Consider the following 12,189-nt stretch of genomic DNA (forward strand, 5'->3'; position numbering starts at 1 on the left):
CGCTTGGAGTTAGAGCCGCGACGTTGTGATTAGATAGAAAGCTCAATTTATTGAGAAGCAAAGGTCTGTGGCGCTGCCTTTGAGAGCCTTGACGCTATTGGTTGATGAATTTGAGCCGCGACACAAGTCTATTAGAGTCGCAGTGCTTGAGCAAGTCAGGGACGAGAGAATTCCAAATTTTGGACACGGGCTGCGGCGCTTCATTATAGACCCGCGACACTTGAGTGGCGTATTTCACAAAAAAAGGCATTTTATGCAGGGGCAAAAGCAGAATTTCACATCCAAAGCACGTATTACTATTTAAGCATCATTATGATGATTTCTGAAAGAAAAAAAAAACCCTAAGGAGACTACTTGTTTTATCTGTTTATTTTTCTCTAGATTTCTTCTTCATCTTAGTTCTTTAGGGTATTTTCTATGAACAATTATTTGAATGTTATGGTTATTATGTCTGATATGAACTAAATTCTTTCTCTAGGGATTAATGTAGTCGCTTGGATTTCTATTTAATGTTATTACGATGTTCTATTGATTCATCTTCATTATTCTAATCTATATAATGTTTGCTTAATGCTATTAAATATCTTATCAATATTTGCATGATTATGATTTTGATTCAAAATTCGAAAGATGCAAATTGAATATGCTACATTATATAGACATAGGTTACATATTGGATGAAAGGACCTGTATGGCTTGTGTAGTAATTAGGTTTCTATGCTTAATGCTTGTTATGTGTTTAAGTTTATCACAGAGATGTAGAAAACATGCATATAAGTTGAGATTTTATATCTTGAAAAAGAATAGGAATCGATTTTTGTTAACATGCTATTAGAATAAGATGAAAAAAATGATTAGTAAAATTAATGGAATGAAAAGTTGATGAAGTTAATACCCTAGGTCTTTTTATTATTGATTTTTACCCTTTGATTAATTGTTTTGTTTACAATTATTTAAATTGTGTTTGTAGTTATATTTCTTCATCTAAATTTTACTTGTCAAGTAGAAAGTAAAAAGCAATTATTAGTAATTGGGTTATAGTCTCTGTGGGAACGATTAATATTTACTATCTATGTTACTTGAATCGATTGCGTATACTTGCGTGCATATTTTACCGATAAAGTTTTTAGCGCCGTTATCGGGGATTTAATATCCAATATCACAATTAATTGTATTTTGTTCTACATTGGTTTTTTACTTTATGTACTCATTCAGATTGTGTCTGTATTGTGTTTAAGGAATTATTCGTATATACGAGGAAGTAGACAAAAGGAACTCATACTGGTAGATCTTGAAATTGAGAGAATGTACAGACAAAACCGAAAGATAAATAAAAGGCTGGATTTTGCCATGGCTAAGATTGCGAATAACGGTGTCAACAACAATGCAAATCTAGGTAATGCGGGTAACGTTGTAGCTGAGGCTGACCAGCCATTGAGAAATTATGTATGCCCTACTGTTATGGGGATACATTCAAGTATTCGTCCTCCTACTGTAGAGGCGAATAATTTAGGGATAAAACCCTCAATCATTCAGATAGTATAGAATTGTGTACAATTTGGGGGTTTACCAAACGAGGATCCAAATCTCCACATTACCAACTTCTTAGAGCTGTGTGCAACATTCAATATGAATGGGGTTAGTAACGATGATGTCAGATTAAGATTATTCCCGTTTTCGTTAAGAGACCGAGCTAAGAGTTGGTTGAATTCATTACAAGCCAACTCTATAGTCACTTGGGAAGACTTGGCTAAGAAATTCCTTGGTAAATATTTTCCTCCTGTAAAGTGAGCCTAATATAGAGGAGAAATTAATAACTTTCATTAGTTGGATGGGGAGTCTTTATATGATGCATGTGAACATTTTAAAGAGTTGCAAAGGAAGTGCTAACATCATGGAATAGAAAAGTGGCTGCTGGTGCACACATTTTATAATGGTTTGGGGGGAAATACAAGGACAATTATTGATGTAGCATCGGGAGGACCGTTTATGAGAAAAAGCACTAATGAAGCTTATGAATTACTAGAAGAGATGGCTATCAATAGCTGCAATTAGCCCACTAAGCGTGAGAATAAGAAGGTGGCAGGAGTCTTAGAGGTCGATCCTATTGTTTTATTGACCATTAAGTGGCATCTCTAACCAAGCAATTGCAGCAGAATAACCACGCCGCCCAAGCAATGCAAGTACAAAATGTAATGAGTTGTGAGATTTATGGGGCTCCACAATCTTATGAACTATGCCCGAGCACTGCTAGTTGCTCAATAGACGTGAATAGTATGCCTTTGGAACAGGTACAGGCTATTGGTAACTTTCCAAGACCTACACCCAACACTTACTCAAATACATATACTCATGCGTGGAAGACTCACCCCAACCTGTCTTGGAAAAATAACCAAGGTTTACAACCACAGTATCCACCACAACACCCACCTCATCAACCGACTTATGGACTACACTCTAGGCCTTATTATGATCCAAACCCATGCCCATCTCATCCACCACCACATCCTCCAATGAACTCACCAACAACTTAGCTAGACCAATTAAATCAATTCAAGACAGAGACAAGGTCTTTAATTAAGAATTGTCTTCAATTAAGAAATTTTAGACCCAAATGGGTCAGTTGGCTAAACTACTTTCTGGTAGACCGCAAGGGAATTTTCCTAGTTCCATAGAGGTAAATCCCTAAGAGCAATGTCAAGCGGTCACTTTGAGGAGTGGGACTAAGTATGATGGGCCTATAGTGTATGACAAGAAAAAGAAGATAGAGGATCAGCATGTCACTAGTCCAGCACAAGAGGAGGTTACTAAAGACCTTCCAAAGAATGAGAAGTTGAAATACACCGAGCCTACACAAAAGATTCCTTATCCTCAACGATTCCGAAAGGCCAATCTTGAAAAACAATTCTCCAAATTTCTCAAAGTATTTAAGTAACTTCATATTTACATTCCTTTTTGCGGGATTATGAAAGAGATATTGTCTATTAAGAGAAAAATGGAGGATTATGAAACTGTGGTATTGATAGAAGAGTGTAGTGCAATTATTCAATAGAAACTTCCACAAAAGTTAAGAGATCCATGTAGCTTCACTATACCTTGCATCACTGGGAACTTTCAAGGTGATGAGGCCTCAGAGTACAAGGTGATGAGGTAGTTTTTAATATTTTTAAAGCCTTGAAATATCCTTCAGCTAGTGACAGTTGTTTCAGTATTAGTGTATTGGAGGAATAAGAGGAAGGGGTCAAGTCTATTGAGGATCCACTTGAGTTGAGTTTGGGTGCAAGTCCAAAAAAGTGTGATGGTACTGAAGCCAGTGAATATGTTAAGTGGTTGAACTCAGCGGGGCAAGTTTATGAAAAGAAATATGAGGAATTGGGGCAAGTGCCTGAGAGACATCTCCCATCTATTGAGAAGCCACTAGTTCTTGAGTTAAAGACATTGTCTGATCACCTTAGGTATGCATATTTGGGTGACAACAACACACTACCAGTTATTATTTCAGCTTCGTTGTCTTTGATTGAAGAAGAGAAGTTGCTAAGAGTGTTGAGGGCTCACATGCTAGCAATTGGGTGGACTTTGGCAGATATCATGGGTATAAGCCCTTCAACATTGATGCACTGTATAATAATGGAGGAGGATAGTACGCCTAGTATCGATGCTCAGAGGAGGCTTAATCGTTCAATGAAAGAGGTGGTAAGGAAGGAAATCCTTAAATGATTGGATGCAGGGGTAATTTACCCAATATCTGACAGTGCATGGGTTAGTCCTGTTCAGGAAGTCCTGAATAAAGGTAGCATGACGATGGTTAAGAACGATAATAATGAAATGATTCCAACTCATATGGTAATGGGGTGGAGAATTTGTATAGACTATCCTAAATTGAATAAGGAAACCAGGAAAGACCATTTCCCCTGGCCTTTTGTAGATCAGATGTTGGATAGATTGGCAGGCCATCCTTATTACCGTTTCTTGGATGGGTATTCAGGATACCATCAAATTCCCATAGCACTGGAGGATCAAGAAAAGGCCACCTTCATGAGCCCTTATGGAACATTTGCATTTCAGAGAATGCCATTTAGGTTATGTAATGCTCCAGCAACCTTTCAGAGATGTATGATGTCTGTCTTCTTAGACAAGGTGGAAAAAGGTATAGAGATCTTTATGGATGATTTTTCAGTTTTTCGGGCTTCTTTTGATGGATGTTTGGCTAATTTGGAAAGGGTTTTGAAAATATGTGAGGAATCAAATTTAATATTAAATTGGGAGAAATGTCACTTTATGGTGACAAAAGGAATAGTCTTGGGCCACAAAATTTCACACCATGGTATTGAGGTAGACAAGGCCAAGATATCTACAACAGAAAACTTATCTCCACCGGTGTCTATTAAGGGGGTTTGTATTATTTTAGGCCATGCAGGATTTTGTAGGAGGTTTATAAAGGACATTTCGAAGATTTCGAAGCCCTTATCTACTCAACTTTTGAATGGTGTGGTGTTTAACTTTGAAGCTGAATGTGTAAGGGCATTTAACACGTTGAAGGAGAAATTGGTATCTGCACCGATTGTTGTATCAGTGAATTGGGAACTTCCTTTTGAATTGATGTGCAATGCGAGTGATTATGCAACAAGAGCGGTTCTGGGACAACGAGTTGACAAGTTCTTCTCAACGATTTGTTATGCTAGTTGTTGATGCGATTTTTCACCAACAGTACATGAAGAAATAAAACTGGTAAATAGGTGTGAAATTATAAACCATAATGAAATAATAAAAAACCTCTCAAACACACACAAATTTTACGTGGTTCAGTGGTTAAAATTCACCTAGTCCACGAGTCAATATTATTACTTTCCTCTCTTAATTTCTGCAGAGTTTTAGTAATACAAAAATGGCCATCCCTTTCCTTGTTCATTATCCCTAATATTTATAGGGGAATTTCATGGATAGGTTTGGGTAACCACGTGAATAAATCTCGTGAATAAAGAAGTTATATATTTAATACAGATTATTCCCATTTACATTGGGATATCATTTGATAACAGAATAGAATATACTTCTGCTATCTCGGATAATAAATGATAGATATGCGATACAACCTGGAATTAATGAGCGTATAACGAGCCTCCGAATCTCTTGGGATCCTTCAGTATGTGTTCTGTCCAGGTTTCCACGAGGTTAATATCTCAATGAGCTCATGTTCAAAGACTATCTGAACCCTAGTTCGTAGTAAGCTCAGAGCGCCCAAAGTTGGATCTGGTCATTATATGTCTCGAACTCAATTGTTATCCTGAGAGTCAGTCTGATAATAACCTGTGTATCATGCTGTCAAGCCCCCAAAATTGACATGTTCGCATCACTATTAGCCATATATTCTACTTTTCTATTTTTCCACATATCCATATGCCAGCTGTACCCGAGCTGAGTAATTGAACTGTGCTAATTTCATGGTACAACATTTTCCCCCCATGGTCATGCTCGTGCTTGATGTCTTCACTTTCTGACATGCAAAGTAGGGGCTTTTAGGCTTCTGCCATGTAAAGTCATGCTTGCCCACTACTAAAGTACTGGACACGTGACTGCCTGCAATTGGCGTCCGTTTGGGTTTCGAGGACCGTGACAACTGTCCTGTAAACTTTTTGCCGCCGTGTGGTTCATTTAATCTTGGACTTTGGATCTCGAGCTAACCCAATTGGATGGCCCAAATTAATTCTCGTAGTTTACGCATAAATAATGTGATCAGACTTGAACCCTAACAACCTTTGCATTTAAAAAGTTTCCATTTCAAAAAAGAAAAATTTTCCCTTTTTCTTCTCCAACTTCTACCAAAAGCTTACGTATAATTCCCGTAGTTCACGTATAAATTGCCTTTCAGATTCTCAGAAGCTTTCAAGGAATTTCCTTTGGACGTATTGACACTTCTTTGAACCAATCATATCAATCGTAAGTATTCCCTCATCTGGTTTGAATTTTTCAACTCTTTGCTTTCTAGTGAGTTTTTTTTACTGTGAAGAAACATAATTTGGTCAATGTCGTTTAGGTTATGTCTATTTATAAATAGGAAATAGGGTTCCGTTTAGGCTAAATGAATGATATTAGGCTTATTTAGAAACAAGGATTTCATAAAACTAGGAGAATTTTCTGGGTTTTTCAGAAAAAATTCTAATGGTAAATCGGTTTGAATACCTGTTTGGGGTGTAGAAGCCGAAGGGGTTTTAGGTTTAATCCTAGGTACCTTAAAGGTTACGATTCCTTAGGCAGTTTTGCATTAAACTGTTGTCAAAAGGAAAGTAGTGGGTCTGACGATTCTGACACATAAATCCTGAAGTATAAGTGAATTTTAAGAAATCGAAGTGCGTGGCCTAAGACCACGTGTGGGACCATGCTTTGAGGCTAGGATACAGCTTAGCTCGTATAATTTTTCAAATCCTGAAAGTAAACAACTTAAACCATTGGTCTTCTGTAACTCCACAATCGTAGCTAGAAATCATCTTAGGTCACCAACTAATAGGCCGCTTTGTCGTCAGACAATCTGAATCATGGCACTCGCAAAGAAGAATGCCATGAGCTCCTTTTCTCAGAACATAGATAAAGGCCAGAAGGTTTCTTTTGAATCTCCCATCCCTCATTTCGGTCCTGTGGTGGAGAGAGAAATTGTGGTCGACCACGGTGAGTTCTTCGAGGCCGAGCACATTGTCTCCTGGATAACGACTCAGGGAAAAGTTAACAAAATCCTACTAAGTCATAGGATAGAGACGGAAGCTGATGGCATTATTGGCCAACCTGCGCTGGAGGGAGAGCGGAGCTGCGCCCCTCTCAAGGATGACTATGGGGCTTGGAGTGATGAGCACTTAAAGGCTGGTTCCTTCCTTCCATTGGACCAGTATTTTGCAGACTTTCTGAACTACGTCAAACTGACTCCTTTCCAGCTCCCTCCAAAATCATACAGGCTTTTGGCGGGGTTAAAATACTTATTTCTGAGTCATGAGTGGGAGGTCCCTAATCCGACAGACATCTTGTGCGTCTTCTGCCTCAAGGCCAGTCCCAACCAGAAGGGGATAGGTGATGGTTTTTACTACCTCACTCGTTTCCTAAACTCTGCCTCCGTCATCGACCTCCCTAACAAGCCAAATGACTTTACATATTTGTTCTTTATGTAAAATGGGTTCAAGAGCTGCGACCATCGATACTTCAACCGTCCTCGTAAGTCCTCTATCTTTGTGAATTCAGTACGTGAACTTTTTATCACTTGTGCACTATATATTATTTTGTTTAAGGATTCTGACTAAGTTCGCTCTTTGTGCAGCTATATTCCCGAGGATAAAGCGATCTGTGACCTTGGGGGTCAGTATGAGACTTTGTCTAGTCTTCCTCGCAGGGAGAAAGACTATTGTCATATTGTGAACGATGCCACCATGGTGGCTTGCAATCTTATCAGTAGGGGCTAGACGTTAGCTCTGAGGAATCGATCTCCTTTTCACATCATCCCCGAGCTCCCCTTTCTCAAGAGGCCTTGTCAGCCAATGAGGACGCCGAGGAGGAAGAAAATGTGGAACCACTGGTGCATAAAAGGAGAGCTCCTTAAGACAATCAGGGGCTTGATCTCGAGTGAGCCCCGTTCGGGGCAGTAGCCTACCCCTTCAACCAAGGTAACTCATACCCTTACAGAGAGTTAGATCGGGCTATTGCCAGTTATAGGATAATTTGATTCAACCTTAACCAGCTCGTTAGTCGTCACCTCACTAACCCGGACCTAAACACAACCCTCCTCCAGTGCGTGGACCATTTGGTGGTATGCTATGATCATATCTACCCCAAAGGTACAATCATAGTTGACAACACTTTTCATTTTAGATCCACCATTTTCGAGGAGTATGGGACAAACCGTAGGTCTTGGCCTTCCTTGCTTCAGCGTGTGTATGCCCCTGGTTTTAGGGAGTACATAGATTAGTCTAGCCTTGAGGAAGGACTTGAACCCCCTAGGATCCAGGAGGTCATTGTCAAATTAGCTTATACAGGATCTTTATTTATTTTCATGTATATCTAATATTAAACAAATTAATACGAGATAGCCTAAAACATGTTTCTAAAATTGAATTCAAAGAGAAACAAATAATATAATACTTACAGTATACGCAGCGGAATTAAAGAGTCCTTCCTTCAGTTTCTCTAACTCTTGTATCCTTTCTGTCGCAGAGTATTATCAAGAAACTGAACCGATCTTCTATTTTCTTCACAATCTTCCAATGTATCCTTAGAACCACCTAGACTAGTGTGGGCAATTCTCAACACATGAGATAGATATAGAGAGAAGAAGAGAAAATAACAAAGTGGCTTAGAAAAGGACTTGTGTTTAGAGAGAATCTAAAACTATCAGAAAATCTGACTTAAGACTTATCAAACTTCTTTTTTGACTTCTCTCTAAGCACTCCTTTTATAGACTCAATTAGGCCATTTAATTTAATTAAAAAATCAATAAAATAACAGCCATTTTGAAGCCCTAGGTCGAAATTATCATGGGCTATAGGCCCGTGAAATTTCCCAGTTGATTATAAGCCCATTGGACTTAAAATCAAGGCCTGTATTATTTTCTATTGATTTAATTAATATAATAATTATTTAAATCCTTTATCAAATTAATTATTTCTAATTTGAACCTTGATTTAAATTTATTTATTAATTTAGATACCAATTTATCTTAATTAATAAATCTGCCATGATTTCTCTTTTCTTCTCAAAATTACACAACCTTGTGAAACTATCCAAAATTTACCTGGTCAACTTTGATAATTCTAATTGATGATTAAATCAATTAATTGAGACTATCTAGATGATTTTATCCAAGGTACAATGGGGACCATGGGCCTATGAAATCAAGCTCCAATAAGTTATCATAAATCTAACAAATAAATTTACTAACTTATTAATTCCTCGTGACTCCACTATACACTTGGAATTGCACTCTTGAATTCATAGAACGATCTATAACAAATATAGATACGCTATTAATTATCCATTGTTACAACCATAATTGTCACTCAATCCTCTATAGACGGTCTACAATGAGATAGGACTAAAATACTGTTTTACCCCTCATTGTATTTTATCCTTAAAACACTTAGTTCCTTGTAAATGATATTTCAGTAAACTAATTTAATTACTGAAATGAGATCTCTATCATTTAACACCTTGAACCAAACTAAAAGGAAACCATCATTTCACTTCTTCATCAGAAGCTATAGATGTCATATCTATGATTAACACTCCCACTCAATTATACTACCGAGTTCCCAAGATGTAAGTATGGGCTAGTCCGTAGGGTAAGCTGGTAACGAACAAGTCAAAGAACTCAAATAATACAATCAGTTAGAATACTAACCACTCAGAATTGAGATTGAATTGACCTATGGTCAACTCTATGATATGACTAGAATAGATAATAACGATATGTTTACTTATCTTATCAACTGTCAATATCGGTCCTGTCCGATGTAACAAATACATCTGATCTTATCTACTTTGCTAATGTTTTGGAAATAACATAACACTGTAATGTGTAAGTAGATCATATCGTAGATTGGCAAGTCAGTGTAAATCCGGTGCACTGACTAATCTTAGGACTAACTTATTTTGAACATATAATCATATTTATATTCCACTGTGATTACGTCACTATAAATAAGATTAGCTATATGCTCGGGATTTAATAGAAGTTTATATTAAACAAATAATCATGAAAATAAAACATGTGAGCAAAGTGATTGACCAAGTCAAAAAATGATTTCTATTCCTTTATTGATAATAAAATGAGATTACAAAGAATTTGGGTTTTAATTAGGGCATAAAACCCCAACAGTCATAACTTTAGATTCTCCCTTACCTCCGTTAATCTAAGAGTTAGAGGTTGTGCCTAGCCTAGTCAATACCCCCGAGCTAATCTTAATAGATTCCTTCCCTAGCCCGGAGGGTTGGGATCTTGCTCTTCTTCTTGTGTTTATAATACTTTTGAATAATTACTTCTGTAAATTGAATCCTTTGCTTGTTCTTTTTCATGTGAAGAGATGAAACTGCCAGGAGCCCCGAATTTGAGGGATGCTTTTAAGGCTTACGGGACCGAAGCTGGTCCCGCGGTGAAGAGACCCAGGGTGACAAAGAAAATAACTCCGAAGACTCGGGGCACCTCCGAGTCTCCGGCTAAAGATAAAGGGTGCAAGCATCGTCCAGGAGCAGCTCCGGTAACAACGGTTATTGTCATACATGCTCCTCATCCTCCTCCTCCTGGACACATACGTCCCTCAAATCCTCAAGTAATCCATGGTGAGGCTCCCACTACCTAGATCCCAGTTAAGCCACACAACGTAGATAAGATCCCCGAGGCCTTTCCGGGTATTGTGTTCAAGATGAAAAGCCACATGGCCAGCCATGCCTACAGAGCCAGTGCCAGAGATTTGAAGGCTATAGAGGAGCGCAGTCCTGAGGACGTCCACGAATCAACCATGGCGATGAACCTTACTATGAGTCCTATTCTTGACTTGCTTCATTCTTTTGCAGTCTGTCCTAGCCCAATTTCAAGGCATAACTCGCGTTAAAGCCAAGGACGAGGAACTCCGAGTTGCCTTGGGCGCCGCTCAAGAGAGCGAATAGGCTGCCAAAGCCACCCTGGTTTCTTCTTAGGAGAGCAAGCGGTCTACTAAAGCCACCCTGTTTGCCTCCCACGATCAGGTCTTTTCTAGGTGAGCCGTTGCATGGTTCAACTTCAGGCCGAGAATGAAGAACTTAAGAAGAAGCTGATCGAGGCCAAGGCTAAGGCAAAGGAGGAAGTTGCAGAGTCGTCGACTCAAATGGAGGAGATGCTTTACCATTGCTGGGCCTTCAATCAGGACGTGAACTTTTCTTCCATGTAGCCTAAGCTGTGGGATCCATATCTTTCTCGTTTTAAGATTCGGTTCTCATAGGAACCATCAGAGACTGGAGAAGCTTCTAGAGCTGCCAAGGGGGATGGCGAGGAGGTGACTTCTCTGGAGCGAGCTGGTAGAGCAACCTACCGGGAGGTCTGCCCAGTCTATTCCACATGTCCAAGTTTAGTGCCACGTTAGATATGCCAATTTTGGGGATAACATTTTCCCCCTTACAATGGTGCTAAGCACTATGGAAACTTTCTCTTGGAGACCATCCCATGCATCCTCGTCAGGGGTATATGCTCCTTGCTACGTGGCATAGAATCTAGTATAGTTAATAGCCTTTGTATTTTTTCAAGTTTCCAAGAAATGATTTTTCACTCTTTCCCAACTCTTTTTGCTACAATAAACTGTAATGATGGCTTCTCTTAATAACTGTACCGACGATTGTGCAGTCATTGAATAGTGGGCTGACTTGTGTAGCGATTGAGGAGACGTGACTGGAGGGACGTGCCTGCATCAGTTGAGGGGACTGCATAATGGGTAGTTCCATTAATGCCTGCTAGGAGAGTGGGTATCTTCCTTGTCTATAAATCAGAGCAGTTTTGGAGATATGCAGCTCTGTTTGGAGCTATGCGACTCTATAAATCAGAGCTATTCAATTTTTTCAAATGAGTTGTAAACAAAAATTGTTCAACCCTATCTACAGAAATTGTTTTATGGCTCTTTTTGTTGCTTGGTACATACTGAGCAACACACAAGCACTTTAACGTTAATAAAAATTAATGTTTCTAAGTCCTTTTAACTATGGGCTTTTTCCTCTGCTTGTCCATGTATGACTATGGTGCCCCCCAAATGACCGAGCAAGATTCATAACTCTTGGGTTATCCTCTTGGTCACTTGATAACTGACCAGAGTTGCTCATAATAACCTGTTCGGGACCACTTGGGTTTGCCAAAACCAATAAATACATTACCGACAATCTGTGAAATAAAGCACTAGTTAGCAAGATAATCATTGTAAAAGTAAGGCTTGTAAAAATGGACAAAAATCGTTTCTTATTGGTTAAAAATTAACCATACAAGCTGCGTCATTAAAATCGTAGCTTACATTCATAAAATTATTACAATAAATGGGCAAATCGTGCCTGTGCATAATTAATATAGCTCAATTGAGCTAGTCAGTGGTGTGGGCACTTTGTGCCTGTACTGGCAAGTCAATGATCACTTAAAAGTGATATTTATTGGTAATACTTCCTTAGGTGTTCCCCATTCTAGTAACGGGGGACATGTACTAG

At 38.7% G+C, this 12,189-nt stretch overlaps 1 non-coding gene across 1 annotated transcript; it reads right to left on the reverse strand.

Moving 5' to 3' along the window:
* Positions 1 to 1,795: 1,795 nt before the first annotated feature.
* On the reverse strand, positions 1,796 to 1,901 carry LOC133803036 (small nucleolar RNA R71). The gene has a single exon (XR_009877768.1). It is a non-coding gene; the product is annotated as a small nucleolar RNA R71 (small nucleolar RNA).
* Between the last annotated feature and the right edge of the window lie 10,288 nt (positions 1,902 to 12,189).

The sequence above is a fragment of the Humulus lupulus genome, chromosome 9 (assembly GCF_963169125.1).
Source record: "Humulus lupulus chromosome 9, drHumLupu1.1, whole genome shotgun sequence".
Lineage (NCBI taxonomy): Eukaryota > Viridiplantae > Streptophyta > Magnoliopsida > Rosales > Cannabaceae > Humulus > Humulus lupulus.